The 18,769-nt window shown below is 40.2% G+C and overlaps 1 long non-coding RNA gene across 2 annotated transcripts in view; it reads left to right on the top strand.

The window, feature by feature from the left end:
• Positions 1-18,769, top strand: part of LOC122558367 — a 79,190-nt gene that overhangs the window by 32,049 nt on the left and 28,372 nt on the right. The window contains exon 6 of one of the 2 annotated variants that reach the window (XR_006314113.1): positions 2,890-3,018. The exons of the other annotated variant lie outside the window; for it this stretch is intronic. This is a non-coding gene — a long non-coding RNA (uncharacterized LOC122558367). Of the gene's footprint in view, positions 1-2,889; positions 3,019-18,769 lie in introns of those variants that run through there. 2 annotated transcript variants of the gene reach the window in all.

Here is an 18,769-nt window from a genome sequence, read left to right as displayed (position 1 = left end):
GTGCAGGTGAATTTGTGGCGGATATGGAAGTATCCCTTGGGGCCTTGGAGGGAAGTAAGGGGGGAGGTGTGGGCGCAAGTTTTGTATTTCTTGCGGTTGCAGGGGAAGATGCCCGGAGTGGAGGTTGGGTTGGTGGGGGGTGTGGATCTGTCGAGGGAGTCACGGTGGGAGTGGTCTTTACGGAATGCTGTTAGGGGAGGGGAGGGAAATATATCCTTGGTGCTGGGGTCTGTTTGGGGGTGGCGGAAGTGACGGCGGATGATGGGCTGTACATGGAGATTGGTGGGGTGGTAGGTGGGGGCCAGTGGGGTTCTGTCCTGGTGGCGGTTGGAGGGGCGGGGTTCAAGGGCGGAGGATCGGGAAGTGGAAGAGATGCGGTGGAGGGCATCGTCGACCACGTCGGGGGGGGGAAATTGCCGTCCTTGAAGAAGGAGGCCATCTGGGATGTGCGTTTTTGGAACTGGTCCTCCTGGGAGCATCTGCCAGGAGGACAAGTGTAACGAGAGAGCTCGTGTACATTCTTGTGAGTTTTCACATTATGCTTTCTAGCTCCAATACTAGGCTTTCTCAAAATCTGGTCTGTGATCCCCAATGGAGTTACCAAGTTCACATCTGGAATTGTGAGCTTCCAAGAAGCAATGGTAAATGTGGAAGGGAGATGACTCCGTCTGCAGGCTCTTGTGAGACACACTTGGTCAATTCCACCAATAGCACATGTCAGGCAGTGAGCTCAGAGTGCTTTTTAAGTTTAGAAAACTAATCTTGCAGTGAGGGTGTGAGTGTATACATTTATGTGAGTTCATAAAATAATGACATTTTCACTTTAAAACCAGATTTTCTGATTGATGTGATGAAATATTGCTTGGTGATACATAAACATAAACATCATTACATATTTGCTGAATGTTACTATGCTACTTTATTGTTATTTTGTTTTTGATAGCTTCTGGGGTCACATTAATTTTCAGGTAATAAAATGGCGTCACATTGGAAAATAGTTGAGGAATCACTGTTCTATATATTAAGACACAATGGTAGAACAGCGCAGTGTTCACAATCTTCTTAGCGTAACATCTGACCTCCCCTGATAAAAATATAGATCCACTTTTTTAGATTGCTGGTCAAATCAGAAACCTGCTTTCAACTGTACTGGAGTGGAGTAGTGAGTTTAAACAGTTTAATGATTTTGAAGGTTAGCATGCTGTGAAGGTCACAGTCAAAGAACTGTCCCCTAGTCTCCCCGATATTGCAGGTGAAGACCTGCCCCTTTACTCTAAGTGCTGGCAGTCAGCTAGAAGCCAGTCAAAAGAAACGGACTGTCACTCTTGACTGTTGGAATTTAATCACAGTCAAAAGAAATCATAATAATGATATCTGATCCAAAGTGCAAAACCAAAGATCATAAAACTAACTGATCAGATGCCAAGGTCAACACTATCAATTACCACCAGTGCAACAGTTTCAATATTCAACTATCCACTTCGCAAAATGTATTAAGACACTGATCCATTTTATTTTTTAAACTTTTATCTCTTTGGACTTATCTATTTCTAATCTGTGATTATGTTTTGTGCAACTAATTCTTATCACAGTTAGTAACTAATAAGTCACACTTTCTTAACTCAAGAAAGCATTGAATTGACTCTTTTCGAAACATAAATTCATTTAGGTCTGGGCGAAACATATCCTCAAGGGAAGGGAGCCTTTTAAAATTAACCTTATTGCAAATAGCTGAGGGAATGTGTAAATAAGGGAGGAAAGTCAGTTCATCCCTTCATACCTAGGAGCTTCATGGTTTGGGGTATTCTCTCTGGAGCAGTAATTCATTGGGGAATTTTACCAGTTGTTTGGTCATAACAATAAAAATTGTAAATAGTTGAAGACCTTTCACCAATCCTTTCAACACACCACTCCTAACATATTGCTAAATTGGAAAAAAAACATTAATGCCTACTGTCTGCTTTCTGTTAGTCAGCCAGGCATCTCCCCATGTCAATATGAGCTATTATTTCTCATGATAAACTTTGATGTGGCACCTTACCAAGCATATTCAGGAAATCAATAATCCTTCATTTCTCCAGTATCCACAGCATGTATTACTTCCTCAAAGAACTTTTCCCTATGACTAGGCTAATTAGCCTTTAGTTTCCTGCTTTCTATCTACAACTCTTTTTGAATATATATTAAAATAAATATTTAAATAAATGTTTTGTTATCTTCTAAACTAAATGTATTGGACTGAAACCAGGAAATGTTGTAAAATTAAAACAAATGCACAAATCCATCAGGACCAGAACAATTTACTCCGTGCTACTTTGCTGGCGATTGTGATATTGTTGCATTTCTCCCTCTTTTCCATTTCCTGATTTTTCTCTGCTTCTAGGATCTCTGCTACTTGTATCCATTATAGTGGAACGGATATAAAATATCTATAAAATTTAACTGTCATTTCCTTATTTTCCAATATCAATTCTCCAGTCTCACTTTTTATAGAACCGATGCTCACATTATTACCTCTTTTTAAAATATTTATAGAAACTCTTACAATTTATTTTTACATTTCTGGCTAGCTTCTCCTCATACTCTAATTTTCACCTCTTTATTTTTTTGTCATTCTTTACTTTTTTAATATTCTGTTCAATCTTCTGCTGCCAACTGCCTTTGCTGAATTACATACTTTTAGTTTGGTAATAATATTTAATATTTCTAGTTAACTTGGATGATGGGTTGTTATTTGGCATTTATTGTAAGGAAAGTAAAAGGATATTTATCTTGGCTATATTCATGACTCCAGGAATCCCTTCATCATTTTCTTTTCAATGATCTATGCACAAAGAATACAGGCAGCCACTTCTTATTAAACATTACAGAATTTGTCTTAATTCATAGAATCTCCATAATGTGGAAACAGGCCATTCAGACCACACTGAAGATAAGCCAACCCACACCCAACCTTTCCCTGCATTTCCCATGGTTAATCCACCTAACCAGCACATCCTTGGACACTATGGGCAATTTAGCAAGGTCAGTATACTTAACCTGCACATCTTTGGACTGTGGAAGGAAACCCACACAGACATGGGGAGAATGTGTGAAATCTGCACAGATAATTGCCTGAGGGTGAATTTGAACTCAGATCCCTGGTGCTGTGAGGCAGCAGTGCTAACCACTGAGCCACCAGAGGGACTTCAGTGCCACAGAGCCACACTTCTCTGTAGCACCTCTTGCACTAAGACAGTTGTGGTCTCTAAAAGAGACATTCTGTTCTTTATTCTCCTTGTTGTGCTAAAATATGACAAACTCTTTTCTATATGAAATATGCACCCTGATTTTATGCATTAGATTACCATTTTAGGAGTTTCTTTCTCCATTCATCTTGTTATTTGACTGTGAGTTCCTTGTGCATCAGGCAGTCAACAACTTAAAAGAGCTGACTTCCTGAAGTGATGTGTCGTTGGCTCAATCTACTGTCAGTGCTCCAGCTATCAATGTGCGGCAGTGCTACAGCCACTGCAATGCAGCTGCATAATTGACCCCAAATAGGCTTCTGGGAGTGATTCTTTTCAATTCTCATCTTAACCAAAAACCATTCAAGCTTCAATCTCCCATTTTATGACTCTCTCTGACCCTTTAACTGATAAAAGGGGTGATTCCTGAATCAGATGCTGCTGGTGACAAGCAATACTAGCAGACAGCCCCAGTCAGAAAATCACAGGTCTGCAGGCCTTCATTTTCTATCTGCTACATTAATGGATGAAAAATCAGGGCTGTGGGCTTACTATTTCCCAATCAGCTGTCCCTGAAGTGTCATGCTTCAGAGAAGTGCCCAATTGTGGAATCTGCCTTATTACTTCTTGCAAACATTCTCATGTATCCAATAATCTCTAAGTAGTGTAACTCTGATTATTTTGCTTGCATTATGTTGTTGGAAAATCTATAAATCATGAGTTTGATGGGTGCAGTATGTTGTGGAAGAAAGATCTTCAATGATTAATTATTGACAACAGCATTTGGTTACTTCTGTGGATCTTGGGTATAAAATTATTTTAAATTTAATGACTGATTTACAAATGAGAATGATTACCTAGAAATATGATGTCATATTGCTTGCCATTGTGTAACTTTGTGATATTTTCTTCTTAAAATGCATTTCCTCAACTGGCAAACTCTTTGTAAGAACATTAGTAGGATAAAAATATTAATTATTGTTATGGGCAGAGAAATATTATATTCAACTCCTGAGTGGCATATGTCTAATCCATTCAGAGTTCCAATGCATTAAATCATGTGTAGAATTTCTAATTATGGTGTGATGGTGTATGTACAAAATCCTGAATGAGACATCAATTTTCTTTTGTTTTAAATTGGTTGATGATTTATGTAATATCAGTTTGCTGCTACACAAAGTAGTAGCACTATGAAAGTCTCAGCAATTTTTTTCCAAACGTGTTTCTTATTATACGAAGAAGTTTATTCATGGCACAACATGGCTCATTGATTCTGGTCACAATCCATACCCATATGGGCAGCATGTGGACAATTTATTTTATTTAATGCAGATTTAACAGCAGTGCTACTATTTTGGAGCTCAACACACCCCCTAACGCTGTCTCTTAATCATGCAGGACTGAATACTTAATTAGCTGTAGGAATAGCACTATAACCTGTCACAAGTTCTCATTAAGGGGGCCACCAGCGACTTCCAGGTTCATTGTTGATTTTCTTGTACTGACTGTTGTTCAGTTTTTTTGATGTGTTCTAAGATTCTTTGAATTCGGTAAGGCTGAAAGATTTTGGGCTGACTATGGATTTGACACAAAACCTTTTTAGGCAAAGATGCAATCGTATATGTTCCCCTCCAATAATTTGAAGCATAAATTGAGGACACACAGATCAGGGCAAGCTCCTGGAAGAAAGAGAAGTTGGAGGAGAGGAAGATGAACTTTCAGAAGGAGACGAACACTATCCAGGGTGTTTAGGGAGCATTCTCTTACCTGAATGTTAGCTAGAAGCAAGGTGTGAAATTGTTGTGGTTCAGTAAGGTCTCTCACTGAAATCTGCCAGTGGCGACAGTCATAACTACAACTTCAGAGCAGGGCTAGGATTGCATTCCAAGTGACAGGAAGTTGACCATTGTCATGTGTCAGGCTCCTTTCAGGGGTTGGAATGGAGATTCTTTCAACATCTTGCAGTTTATGATTCATTATTGTGTAAATGTTGTTACTGAGTCTCTCTATTCAAAAACAAATTGATTATAATTCCCCACTCTTACCAAAAGCTAGCAGAGAGTCTAAATATAAAGCTTCCCTGTGGTGTAGGGTCCCATTGACTCCAACACATATCACTTTCATGGGTACTTCAGGTCAACTCTTGAAATATACCATAGTTGCGAGAGTTTCCACCTACTCACTGTCCAACTGGTATATTAGCAAAGGCAGTGAATCACATGGGTCAGTGTCAGTATCCTGACAGCTGTCATGAAACCTCATTCCATGGCAGTATACCATTTACCTTTGGGCCACTGGTCCTTTTATTTTCCCGTTGGATGAGTTAAGTTAAAAGTGACCCGATTAACTTTGTCATAAATCAACAGATCCTTTAATTAGGTAAGTGTCCAGCAATAAAATCCTGCTTCCCTCCCACCACAAGGATATTTCTTTGGGTTAAACTGATATTCCTTCACCTCAGATTGAAGCTGGGCTTAATGCTACAGCCTTGGAAGACAGAAATGGTGTTTGGGATGGTGGGATGTGTAACAGCAATAGGTGAGGATCTAGTAGCGTATGTTCCAATGAAATGTCCCACTCCTATCTCAAGTCTGTATCAAAATTGGTATTTGGAAGTTGAAGAAAACATTTGTTTGAATTTTTACAACATAATTAACATGCTTCTAAATGAACAGATTTGAAGATAAATCAGATATTGTTTTGAATTCAGGAGATAATGTGTGAATAAATCAGTTGAAACTTGATAATCTTGTGGATTCATTCGGTTGCATTTACAGATCTCTTTTATTCCGTGTACTTCAGTATGTTAATCAACACTCTATACTACAATATTCATAGAATACAAGGTTTAGGAGCTTCTCAGTGGAAGTTGAAAGATAAAAGAACTCCAATAGACACAAGTATGTCTCTGTGGGTTATCATATAAAAGGAAATTAAACCTTTGCTTTCTTTAGTCACAGCTACCTGTTGGGAAGGAAAAAAACAACAAAAATGTAGGGATCAAAAGGGCCACTTAGCCATTTAAGTCTTTCCATTCTAAAGGAGCTTATAACTCCCTCAAGACTTTAAACTAATGGCTTAACATCCACCAGGCTTGAATACTAAAATGAGATCAATTCTATGGATAATTAATTGAATATCATATGGACAATCCAGCTCTTTAGGAATTTAGGCTGTGCTTCCTAGGTCTCCTGTTTATGGTGACAGAAATTATGCTTATGCTTTAACTTTTCATTAACTAAAAGGCATAGAGTATTTAAGACTGAGATAGATAACTTCTTGTTTGTCAAGGGGATCAAGAGTTATGGGGAGAAGGCGGAAGAATGGGGATGAGAAACGTATCAGCCATGATTGAATGGCGGAGCAGACTCGATGGGCTGAATGACCTAACTTCTGCTCCTATGTCTTATAGTCTTATATCTTAATAGCATTGAAAAACACAGGTCTCTCTCCAGTCATATCTCCTGCAGTTGACTACAGTGGAATGCGTTATTTCTGTATTGTGTATGTAGCATGGTCTTCTTATCGACATTTTTAAGTTTGAAAGTATTCATTGCTATTTAATAGCTGTACTGTAGATTATTCTGAACTGCTACATGTGCTAATCCCATGAGTATTGGACACCTGCATTAATGGCTTATAGACTGTGTTTGTAACTTGATTGCAAAAACATATGATCAAAAGCCAAGGAATCTGCTGTATAGATAGTCATAGATGTAGTGATTGTAACGAGGTCATAGCCAGATGTACCTCAGACAATGAGTTTCCTGAATGGGACTGTTAACCTGGTCCAATCAGGGATCTCTGGCTGCCAGATATAAACAGGAGGGAGTGTGGGGGTTAAATAAAAAAAGAAGAAAGAAAAAAAAAAAGAAAAAAGAAATAAAAATAACAGGAGTGTTTTGATGTGAAGGGCACTGCTTGTCACTGGCCACTCAAGTGTAAAAGAAAACAGGAGGGTCAAAGGTTCTGTTCATCTGAGAGCTGGTTCTGAGGAAGCCAGACCAGTATCAAATACTTTGTATGTGTAAATAAAGGGCGACTTGGTGACAGCATACCAATCTCTGTGGAGTCATTTCAACAGCTATCTTGATCTCCTTCTGTCAAGAGAAGTCTTGAATCTATCAGAGTAAACCTGAAGAAATCTATTTGGATATCCAGCCAATATATGAATTATAAAGGTGCCATGTTACATATTGCCCTCGGCCAGAAGTTTCTGCCGTAACAATGTTTCCTGAACATCCTGAAATAATCGGTAGGCTTTAGGGCAGGAAAGAGAATGACAACCAAAACTCCCTTCAGCATCTTGGAATGGATGACTGCAAATATTTCTGTTGTCCTGGATGCCAGCCTCATCATTGCATTGATCCTTACAGTTGTACCTTTTGGCACAATAGATTGTGAAGTTTTGTCTTACACTGTTAATGAAGATGATGGATTGTGCCTTCCCAAAAATCTTAAGATGATGAAAGATAATGTTGCTATCTAGCTGGGCCTTTTACTGCAAACTCTCTAACTGACATCAACAATAGATATCTTCAGTTTTGAATGGAAAATATACTTTAAAAATACTTTGATCCAGAGTATGTGGTCAAATAGTTCATCAGAAAGTGTTTGAAAGTAGGTTTTTCTAGACTTTTAACCATAATCAATCTTGAATCAAAGATTATTTGTTATTGGTGACAGAAGGCAGTACTGCGGTGTGCTGAAACAGGCAAAACAAGACATTTTCTGTATTGTTACACCATTTAACAATGAGAAATTTGTGATTTACCATCCAACTATTAATGCTTAAATTTATCCTTTTACACATGTAAATTTAATACCATTAATAAAATAAATTATCTAATGAAACATTAGATACAATATTCCTATCATTCAAACTAAATAGTTGAACAAATAGAAATAAACCACTTCATTCTGAATGGCTTATACTTAGTATCTCCTGTTGAGAACAGAATAAAGCTCATTACTTTTTCTTTGAAGAATTCATTGAAAGCAAAAGGCATTGTTTCATTCTAACAGCAGTCTGCCTAAAACAGATGGATGAAAAAAATGCCCCTGTAATTTCTAAGGTTATGAAAGGACTGGTTTGGGAGATGGCCATTTCCTTCTGAGGCTCTGTGTCAATATGTTTGCAACATCTTGCATATAGAATCTCCCCATCCTTGATCTGAAGTTGATCATCATATCTATGACTTCCTCTATTTGCATCTTGGGTCAGAGACATAGGAACCTTTTGTTGACTTCCACTATTAAGTTGTACCATCTACAGTAAGTGAAAGTTTAACATCACCATACAAGAGCAAATTACTGCAGATACTGGAAACCTGAAGTAAAAACAAAGACTCCTGGAGATATTGACCAGATCATGCCACATTTGTTGAGATGAGAAACACAACTCGTATTTCATGTTGCTGACATTTCATCAGAGCCAGAAAATGTTTGACATATAACTGGTTTTAAACGCATTTGGTGGTGAGGAAAGGAAAGAAGGGAGGAAACAAACAAAAGGCAAGGTTTATGATAGTGTGGAGGGAAGGAGGATGAAGGTACAATGCAACAGGGGGGTGGAAATGGCTGATTAAATGAAGAAAAAAAATGGATATAGAAAAGGTATAAATTGAAAAAGCAAGTCATAGCCAAAAGCAGATGTCTAAAAAAAAACAGGGGGCAGAGATGATGATCAGAAATTTTAAGATTAGACCACTTTTGAATATCTGGTAGGCATGGACAAGTGGGACTGAAGGGTCTATTTCCATGCTGTAGCACTCTGACTCTATTAGAAGAACTGAGAATGTGTTCATCAGTATCAGTTAGTCAGACTAGAGGCACATGGGTTGGCCATGAAAAACCTATTGTGAACATCGACAGTTTTTCACAATTTGCTGGTGTTTGACGAAAGGCTGGTCATTCAAGTGTAGCTGTAGCAAGATATCCACAATAAGATACGCCAGGGACACTTGAGATTACTAAGTTCTCAGAAAGGGTCACTTGACCCGAAACATTAACTCTGGTTTCACTCCACAGATGTTGCCAGACCTTCTGAGCTTTTCCAGCAAAGTCTATTTTTGTTTGAAATTACCTGGCCAGTGTAGGCAGCGATCTCAAAGGAAACTGAGAACCATTCAGCTGACTGGGAAACCTGCCTCTCAGGTTTGTGAATAGCATGAGAGCCACTGAACCCCACTAGATTCTTTTTAATGTTTGATGGATAGACTAACCTCATTGCTATTGACTACTTTTCTCAGTGGATTAAAATGAAAAGGTTAAATACTATTACCACAGAGGCAATTGTCAGGGTCTTGTGTGAAATAGTCACAAAATGTGGGATTCCTGATGTAGTTGCATCTGACAATGGAAATCGTTCAGCTAGTTTTCAGCCTCTTTTAAATTTGAATGTGCTAACAACCTTGCTGATATACCCACGTTCAAATGGGGAAGCTCAATTTAACAGGGTCCAGAGTGTTAAATCCTTTTTAAGAAGAATGTTGACTCTTATGCAGCTTTGTTAAACTACCAGCCCACCCCACTTCAGTGTAGCTTGTCAGTATCAAAATTACCATTGAGGAGAAAACTGAAGATGCAACTCCCTATCATACCAAGGAGTCTTATTCCAAAGTTGAATCTGTGAGACTACAAGAGTATTTGTAATGAGGAACAGTCCTTCAATGAGGAGCAAGCTCCCCACTATAATACATATCACTGTACACAATGCTTGTCCCAACTGCACCATTTGTTGATTGATTTATTGTCAGTGAAAAGTTTTGTTTATGAGCAGTACAAGCAGATCATAGTAAGAAAAGATGTACAGATCAAAAAGTCTTAGACAGGTTGCATTGCACAGGGTGTGCGCAAGGTGAGATCGGCATTATTTGAGGCTAGAGAGTTCATCATCAGTCTAATAATGGTTGGGAAGTAGCTGTTCCTGAACCTACTGGTGCATGTGTTCAGACTTCTGTATCTTCTGCCAAATGGAAGAGGTTGTAAGAAATCATTGGATATAGATAAAGGACATGAACTGGAATAGTATGGTCATTCAAGAAGCAGTGCACCAGCAGCAATGGTATCTTACCTATAGACATGACGGAGTCATATGGAAGAACCACAAGAAACCTGTCTCATTATGGAACAATTGTTCACCAATGATTGACTGGGACGAACCCAATGATTAACTGGGACAAACCCAGTGAAGAACATCATGACAACGACAGTTTAATGACCATCAAGATCAAGATCATAATTAAGGTCAATAGTCCTCAAAGTGTACTGATCTTCCAAGTCCAGAGAGAATGTAGTCGGCAAGATTTGTGAAACCCCCACACTGCCAGAATTTGTGAAGTCAGATACTTGGAAGAGGATGGGGTTACTGGTCACTATGAGTTTATACATTAATGTACAAACGTTAAATATGGGAATAAAAGATATTGGTAGGAGTTTTGGAAAGGTAATGAGCTACAGGTGGGGAATCTTTTATTTGAAAACCGCTGGACCAATTGTCTTTTGGAGAAAGGATATGTTTGGTTTTCTGATGTAACAGGATACACCTATCCTATAGGTTCATTTGGGTCTAGTCAGGCCCATTCTGGCCCTTTGGAAAAAATGTTCACACATCCAGAACAGACCTGAAATTGAAGTTGTTTTGAAAGCGCTTGTACTCAGCACATTGACAGATCTTTTCAGGTTCGCCAGGGTCTGTTTTTGAGAAGATCTTTGATTTTCAGTTTTTCTTTAGTTTTCAGACTTGCAGATAAGTGATAGATGATATGTAATAAATTAAAGGTAGTGGCAGAGTTAATGTTGGAGACTACATTAAGTTGTTCCCAATCTGATGTCATACTAGTTTGAGTTAGAATGATGCAGTACATCTTAAGATTTCATGGAGTGCAAACCCATATACAGAGGTCTCCTCTGCTAACTACGTCTAAGTCTACCAAACTAATGTAACTTGTAACTAATTGTTTTAATGTAATAAATTACATTAGAAGACAAGAGCTTCTTCCCTTTAAGACTCAATAATGGTTGGTCCACTGTCATTGTACATCCCATTACGTCTTTAGATTCGTGGTAGACAAACAGACAAGCAGGAGGCTGGAAGAACACAGCAAGCCAGGCAGCATCAGGAGGTGAATAATTCAACATGTTAGGTATAACCCTTCTTCAGGGGGTGGCCATGGACCCTAAAATTATATGGGCCCACCTTAGATTCTAGGTGGCAGCATCTTTCTTCCCACAAGTACCATAATAATGTGTGGTAATTTACCGGTGTTATAATAAAATGGGAAAACTGGAATTACACAGGTCAGACAGCATCCTTCCCCCATGCTGTGTAATGCAGTAGTCCTCTGGCTACTGTATGATTCTTCTGTAGAAAAAAAACATAATTATTGTATTATGATGCTGTTATGCATAATACAAGACAGAGAGCATTATCTATTAAGTAGGAATAATATGGGATAACATGTTCTTTAAGTTTTATTTCAGTCTGCACTTCTTATCCAGAAAGGTACCAGAATATTACATGAAAGGACAGCATGGTGGGTCAGTGGTTAGCACTGCTGCCTCTCAGCACCAGGGACTCGGGTTCAATTCCTGCCTCGGGCAACTGTCTGTGTGGAGTTTGCACATTCTCCCCGTGTCTGCGTGGGTTTCCTCCGAGTGCTCCGGTTTCCTCCCACAGTCCAAAGATGTACAGCTTAGGTGAACTGGCCATGCTAAATATCTCTTAGTGTTAGGTGCATTAGTCAGGGGTAAATGTAGGGGAATGGGTCTGGGTGGGTTGCTCTTCGGAGGGTCGGTGTGGACTTGTTGGGCTGAAGGGCCTGTTTCCACACTGTAGGGAATTTAATCTAAACAAAAATGCAAAAAGAGACTGACAGAGTAACAGTGGCTAGATTCATACCAGCTTCTGTCACACCTTCCAAATTTGCTAGAAATAATGATTTAACACTGGTTTAAGATTCCTGCCATTTTAATGATGTTGCCAATGTATAGCTTAGCCATAAAGTCCAGGAGGTGATAGGTTTGTCTCCAATCAACATCTGAATTAGTTGATCTCAGTGAAACTGATGGTATGGGTGAGGATTGTGCAGCGATTGGTCTCAGCATCCTGGATATGGGAAGTAAATGTTAGTGTTCTGTTTGCTCCAGTGTATATACAGAATACAGTATACTCTATTAAGCTACTAATGTTCATTGTCAATACACACAGGGTGGGTGGGGAGGCAAAACCATTTGATTTTGTTTAATTTTTCAAACTTGGATCTTCTGCTGACCTGTGAGTATTCGGAGAGATGGCATGGCTTAGATCTTGCAGATGATTTTGTTTCATGATTTGATTGTAGTTGTGGATTTTGGTGTGCATCAGAGATTATCTTGTCAGAGTAACTCATCTGGTTAAAATGGCCCTTTCTGGTGGGTTTCCCAGGCACAGTTGTGATGCTTCTGATTAGCACATAGGAATATAGGAGGCACGAGCAGGAGTAAACTATTTGTCCCCTTGAGCTTGCTCCATCATTCAGCTAGATGATTGTTGACCTTCAATTTGAACTCTCTTTGCCCCCTTAATCTCCACATCCCTTAATAACTTTAACATCTGGAAATCCATTGATTTTTATCTTGTTTAGCCAGAGGAATCTTCAGTATTATTTCTGGTGCAACCATTCGCACCAAGGCATCACTGCATGGGAGGCTGGCAGCCATGAAATGCTGGCACCCACAGCTGTCTTTCAATCAGCTGTGCATTTAATACTTCATCTGCCTCTGTTTATCAATTAGATGCCCCCCTTCCACTCAGCCAGACAAAAGTTGCCTGCATAGGGTACACTTCTGGTGTTGTTGCTGTGAGACACACTATTCAAGTAAAATTCATCCCCATATCTTCTGAACCGTTCTATGCAAGTACTGGTTTGCAATCAATATCAGATATTTACGTTTATCCCCACAATGTATGCACTTTGAAGATAGCAAAGGTGGGGGGGGGGGCAAGACTGGGGTTACATTTAAACAATCGAATTGAAAGATTGAGGCATAATAATAGCCCAAGGTTTGAGAAGCAAATATAAATTTGAGTTTGGTGAATTCAATGAAAAATCAGACATAAAGAGAAGGAAAGAAAATTATAGATGAGAAGAGAGAGAGAGAAAAGAGAAAGGATGAGGAAGAAAAATGTTAGAATTTGACATTTGTAAAATTCCTAACCATGATTAATACCTGAAGGATTGAAGCTCAACATTTGTAATTGTTAACTTTCAATGCCAGAGAGGTTGATTAGTAGCAGCTAACAATTCAGCATTGCAAATTCACCCTAAGGAAGCTTGGAAATCCAAAAGGAGGTCACAAGAAATCACAAATAAATATTTCATGAAATATAATGCAGAATGATAGAAGCTGGTTCAAAATTACTTACCATGGCTGCTTTGATCACATCTTCCAAAAGTGTGAACTGTTTTACCTAGAAGGACAAGGTTATCTGATGTATAAGAATAACACCATCCGTAGGTTCCTTCCAGGCCATCTACACCATTCTGACATGGAACCATATCGTTGTCCTTCAGTGTCACTGGTTCAAAATCCTGGAACTCCCTCCCAAATATCCCTTAGGGCTTAGGGCTTGGATTGGTGCCTGTGAGTATGATGATATTGCGATTACAGAGACTGAGAACAAAAACAAAGAACAAAGAAAATTTACAGCTCAGGAACAGGCACTTTGGCTCTCCAAGCCTGAGCCGATTCAAACCCACTGTCTAAACCTGTCACCCAATCCCTAAACCTCTGTATCCCTCTGCTCTCAGCCTACTCATGCATCTGTCCAGACGCATCTTAAATGAATCTACCGTGCCTCCTCTACTACCTCTGCTGGCAACACGTTCCAGATACCTACCACCCTCTGTGTAAAGTACTTGCCGCTTGTGTCCCCCTTAAACTTTTCACCTCTCACCTTGAAAGCGTGACCTCTCATTACTGAATCATACTGAAAAAGCTTATCTCTATCTACTCTGTCTATACCCTTCATAATTTTGTAAACCTCAATCAGGTCCCCCTCAATTTCCTTTCCTAACCTACTCAACCTCTCTTCACAGCTAGCATCTTCCATACCAGGCAACGTCCTTGTAAACCTTCTCTGTGCCCTCTCCAAAGTGTCCACATCCTTTTGGTAATGTGGCGACCAAAACTGTAGACAGTACTTTAAATGTGGCTGAACTAATGTCTTGTAGAATTTTAACATGACCTGCCAGCTCATATACCCAATACCCTGTCCGATGAAGTCAAGTGTACCATATATCTTCTTAACCACTCTATCCACCTGTGCAGCCATCTTCAGGGTACAATGGACCTGAACTCCCAAATCTCTCTGCTCATCAACTTTTCCCAAGGTTCATCTGTTTACTGTATAATTTGCTCTAGAATTAGACTTCCCAAAATGCATCACCTCACATTTGCCTGAATTGAACTCGATCTGCCACTATCCAGTCTATCTATATTCTCCTCTATTCTTTGACAGTCCCCTATGCTTTCTGCTACTCCACCAATTTTAATGTCATCTGCAAACTTGCAGATCATACCAACAGTGCCCTCTTCCAGACCATTTATGTATATCAAAAACAACAGTGGCCCCAGCACTGACCCCTGTGGAACACCATTGGTCACCTTTATCCATTTCAAGAAACTCCCTTCAACTACTACCCTCTGTCTCCTGTTGCTCAACCAGTTCTTTATCCACCTAGCTAGAACACCCTGCACATCATTTTGACTTCACTTTCTCCATTAGTTTACCATGGGGAACCTTACCAAATGCCTTACTACAGTCCATGTATATGACATCTACAGCCCTCCCTTCATCCATCAACTTGGTCACTTCCTCAAAGAACTCTACTAAATTGGTAAGGCACAATCTCCCTCGCATAAAACCATGTTGCCTATCACTGATAAGCCCATTGTTTTCCAAATATGAATAGATTTTATCCCTCAGTACCCTCTCCAGCAACTGTCCCACCACTGATGTCAGGCTAACTGGTCTGTAGTTACCGGAATATCCCTACTACTTTTCTTATACAGGGGGACAACATGAGCAACCCTCCAGTCCTCCAGCACCTCACCTGTCTTTAAGTACACTACAAAGATATCTGTCAGGGCCCCAGCTATTTCCTCGCTTGCCTTCCTCCGCAACCTGGGATAAATCCCATCCGGTCTTGGGGATTTGTCCATCTTAATATCCTTTAACCTACCCAACACAACTTCCCTACTTATGTCAACGTGATCCAGAGTAATCAAACTTCTATCTCTAATCTCAGCATTCATCATGTCCCTCTCCTCAGTGAACACTAAGGCAAAGTAATCATTCAGAATCTCACCCATTTTCACAGGTTCACAGCCTTCCTCCCTTATCCTTTAGTGGACCAATCCTTTCTCTAGTTACCCTCTTGCTTCTTATATAAGAATAAAAGGCTTTGGATTCTCCATAATTCTGCTCACTAAAGTTATTTCCTGACCCCTTTTAGCCCACTTGATTCCTTGTTTAAGATTGGGCCTACTATCCCGATATTCCTCCAGGGCCTGTTATGTTCTTAGCTGCCTGGACCTTATGTACGCTTCCCTTTTCCTCTTGGCTAGTCGTCCGATTTCTCCTGTCATCCACGGTTCACGAATCTTGCCTTTCCTAACTTTTGCTTTCAATGGGATGTGCCTATCTTGCACTATCTGTAACATATCTTTGAAAGCCTCCCACATATCAAATGTGGACTTCTCTTCAAATAGCTGTGTCCAATCCACATTTCCCAGCTCATGCATAATTTTGATATAATTGGCCTTGGCCCAGTTTAGTAGTCTTCCCTTAGGACCTCGCTCATCTTTGTCTATGAGTATTCTAAAACTTACAGAATTGTGGTCACTGTTCCCAAAGAAATCCCCCACCGCAACTTCTACCACCTGGCCTTGGTTAAGGGAAGGGCATGATTGGCAACTAAATGTTCCAGGATATAGATGCTTCAGACAGGACAGGGAGGGAAGTAAAAGGTGGGGGAGGAGTTCAGTTGCTAGTCAGGGATGATATCACAGCTGTGCTAAAGGAGGAGACTATGGAAGGCTTGAGCAATGGGTGGTGCTGAGAAATATGAAGGGTGCAGTTACATTGTTGGGGCTATATTACAGGCCTCCCAACAGTGAGAATGAGGTAGAAGAACAAATAGGTCAACAGACTACGGAAAGATGCAGAGGCAACAAGGTGGTAGTGATGGGAGATATTAATTTTCCCAACATTGACTGGGATACACTTAGTGTCAGAGGTGTGATGGGGCAGAAATTGTAAGGAGCGTCCAGGAAAGCTTTCTAGAGCAGTATGTCAATAGTCTGACAAGGGAGGAGACCATATTGGACCTGGTGTTAGAGAATGACCCAGGTAGAAGTTGCAATGGGCAGTTTCTTTGGGAATAGTGACCACAATTCTGTAAGTTTTAGAATACTCGTAGACAAAGATGAGTATGGTCCTAAGGGACGAGTATTAAACTGGGCCAAGGCCAATTATCTCAAAATTAGGCAGGAGCTGGGAAATGGGGACTGGACACAGCTATTTGAAGGAAAGTCCACACTTGATATGTGGGAGGCTTTCAAAGATAGATTGAAGATATTGCAGAATAAGCATGTCCTTTTGAAAACAACGGATAGGAAAGGCACGCTTCATGAACCGTGGATGACAGGAGAAATCTGGCGACTAACCAAAAGGAAAAGGAAAGCGTACATAAGGTTCAGGCAGCTACGAACAAAGTGGGCTTTGGAGGAATATCATGAGAGTAGGACCATTCTTAAACAAGAAATCAAGCGGGCTAACAAGGGTCAGGAAATAACTTTAGCGGGCAGAATTAAGGAGAATCTCAAGGCCTTTTATTCTTATATAAGAAGCAAGAGAATAACTAGAAAAGTTATTCTAAAGGATAAGGACGGAAGGTTGTGTGTTGAACCTGAGAAAATAGGTGTGATTCTGAATGATTACTTTGCATCACGGAGGAACGGGAGGTGATGAGTGCTGACATTAGAGATAGAAGTTTGTTTGCTCTGGATCACATAAGAGGTAAGCTGTGTTGGGTAGGTTAAAGGATATTAAGATGGACAAATCCCCAGGACTAGATGGGATCTATCCCAGGTTGCTGAGGGAGGCAAGAGGGGAAATAGCTGGGGCCCTGACAGATATCTTTGTAGTGTACTTAAAGACAGGTGTGGCGCTGGAGGACTGGAGGGTTGCTCACGTTGTCCCCCTGTATAAGAAAGGTAGTAGGCATATTCTGGATAACTACAGACCAGTGAGCCTGACATCAGTGGTGGGACAGTTGCTGGAGAGGGTACTGAGGGATAAAATCTATTCGTATTTGGAAAACAATGGGCTTATCAGTGATAGGCAACATGGTTTTATGCGAGGGAGATTGTGCCTTACCAATTTAGTAGAGTTCTTTGAGGAAGTGACCAAGTTGATGGATGAAGGGAGGGCTGTAGATGTCATATACATGGACTGTAGTAAGGCATTTGGTAAGGTTCCGCATGGTAAACTAATGGTGAAAGTGAAGTCAAAATGGTGTGCAGGGTGTTCTAGCTAGGTGGATAAAGAACTGGTTGAGCAACAGGAGACAGAGGGTAATAGTTGAAGGGAGTTTCTCAAAATGGAGAAAGGTGACCAATGGTGTTCCACAGGGGTCAGTGCTGGGGCCACTGTTGTTTGTGATATACATAAATGATATGGAAGAGGGCATTGTTGGTCTGACCAGTAAGTTTGCAGATGACACGAAGTTTGGTGGAGTAGCAGAAAGCATAGGGGACTGTCAAAGAGTAGAGGAGAATATAGATAGACTGGAGAGTTGGGTGGAGAAGTGGCAGATAGAGTTCAATTTAGGCAAATGTGAGATGATGCATTTTGGGAAGTCTAATTCTAGAGCGAACTGTACTGCAAATGGAACAGCCTTGGGAAAAGTTGATGAGCAGAGAGATTTGGGAGTTCAGGTCCATTGTACCCTGAAGATGGCTGCACAGGTGGATAGAGTGGTCAAGAAGGTATATGGTATGCTTGCCTTCATCAGATGGGGTATTGAATATAAGAGCAGATCATGTTAAAATTGTACAAGACTTTGGTTCAGCTGCACTGAGAATACTATGTACAGTTCTGGTCGCCACATTACCAAAAGGATGTGAACACTTTGGAGAGGGTGCAGAGAAGGTTTACGAGGATGTTGTCTGGTATGGAAGATGCTAGTTATGAAGAGAGATTGAGTAGGTTAGGATTGTTTTCATTAGAAAAAAGGAGATTGAGGGAACACCTGATTGAGGTCTACAAAATCATAAAGGGTATAGAGAGGGTAGATAGAGATAAGCTTTTTCCCAGGATCAGGGATTTAATAACGAGAGGTCATGCATTCAAGATGAGATGTGAAAAATTTAAAGGGGATATATGTAGCAAATACTTTACACAGAGGGTGATTTGTGCCTGAAACATGCTGCCAGCAGAGGTAGTAGAGGCAGGCATGGTAGATTCATTTAAGGTACGTCTGGACAGATGCATG

Source organism: Chiloscyllium plagiosum, chromosome 17 (assembly GCF_004010195.1).
Source record: "Chiloscyllium plagiosum isolate BGI_BamShark_2017 chromosome 17, ASM401019v2, whole genome shotgun sequence".
NCBI lineage: Eukaryota > Metazoa > Chordata > Chondrichthyes > Orectolobiformes > Hemiscylliidae > Chiloscyllium > Chiloscyllium plagiosum.
The sequence above is the reverse complement of the archived record's forward strand: the minus strand, read 5'-3'. Positions and strand labels throughout refer to the sequence as shown.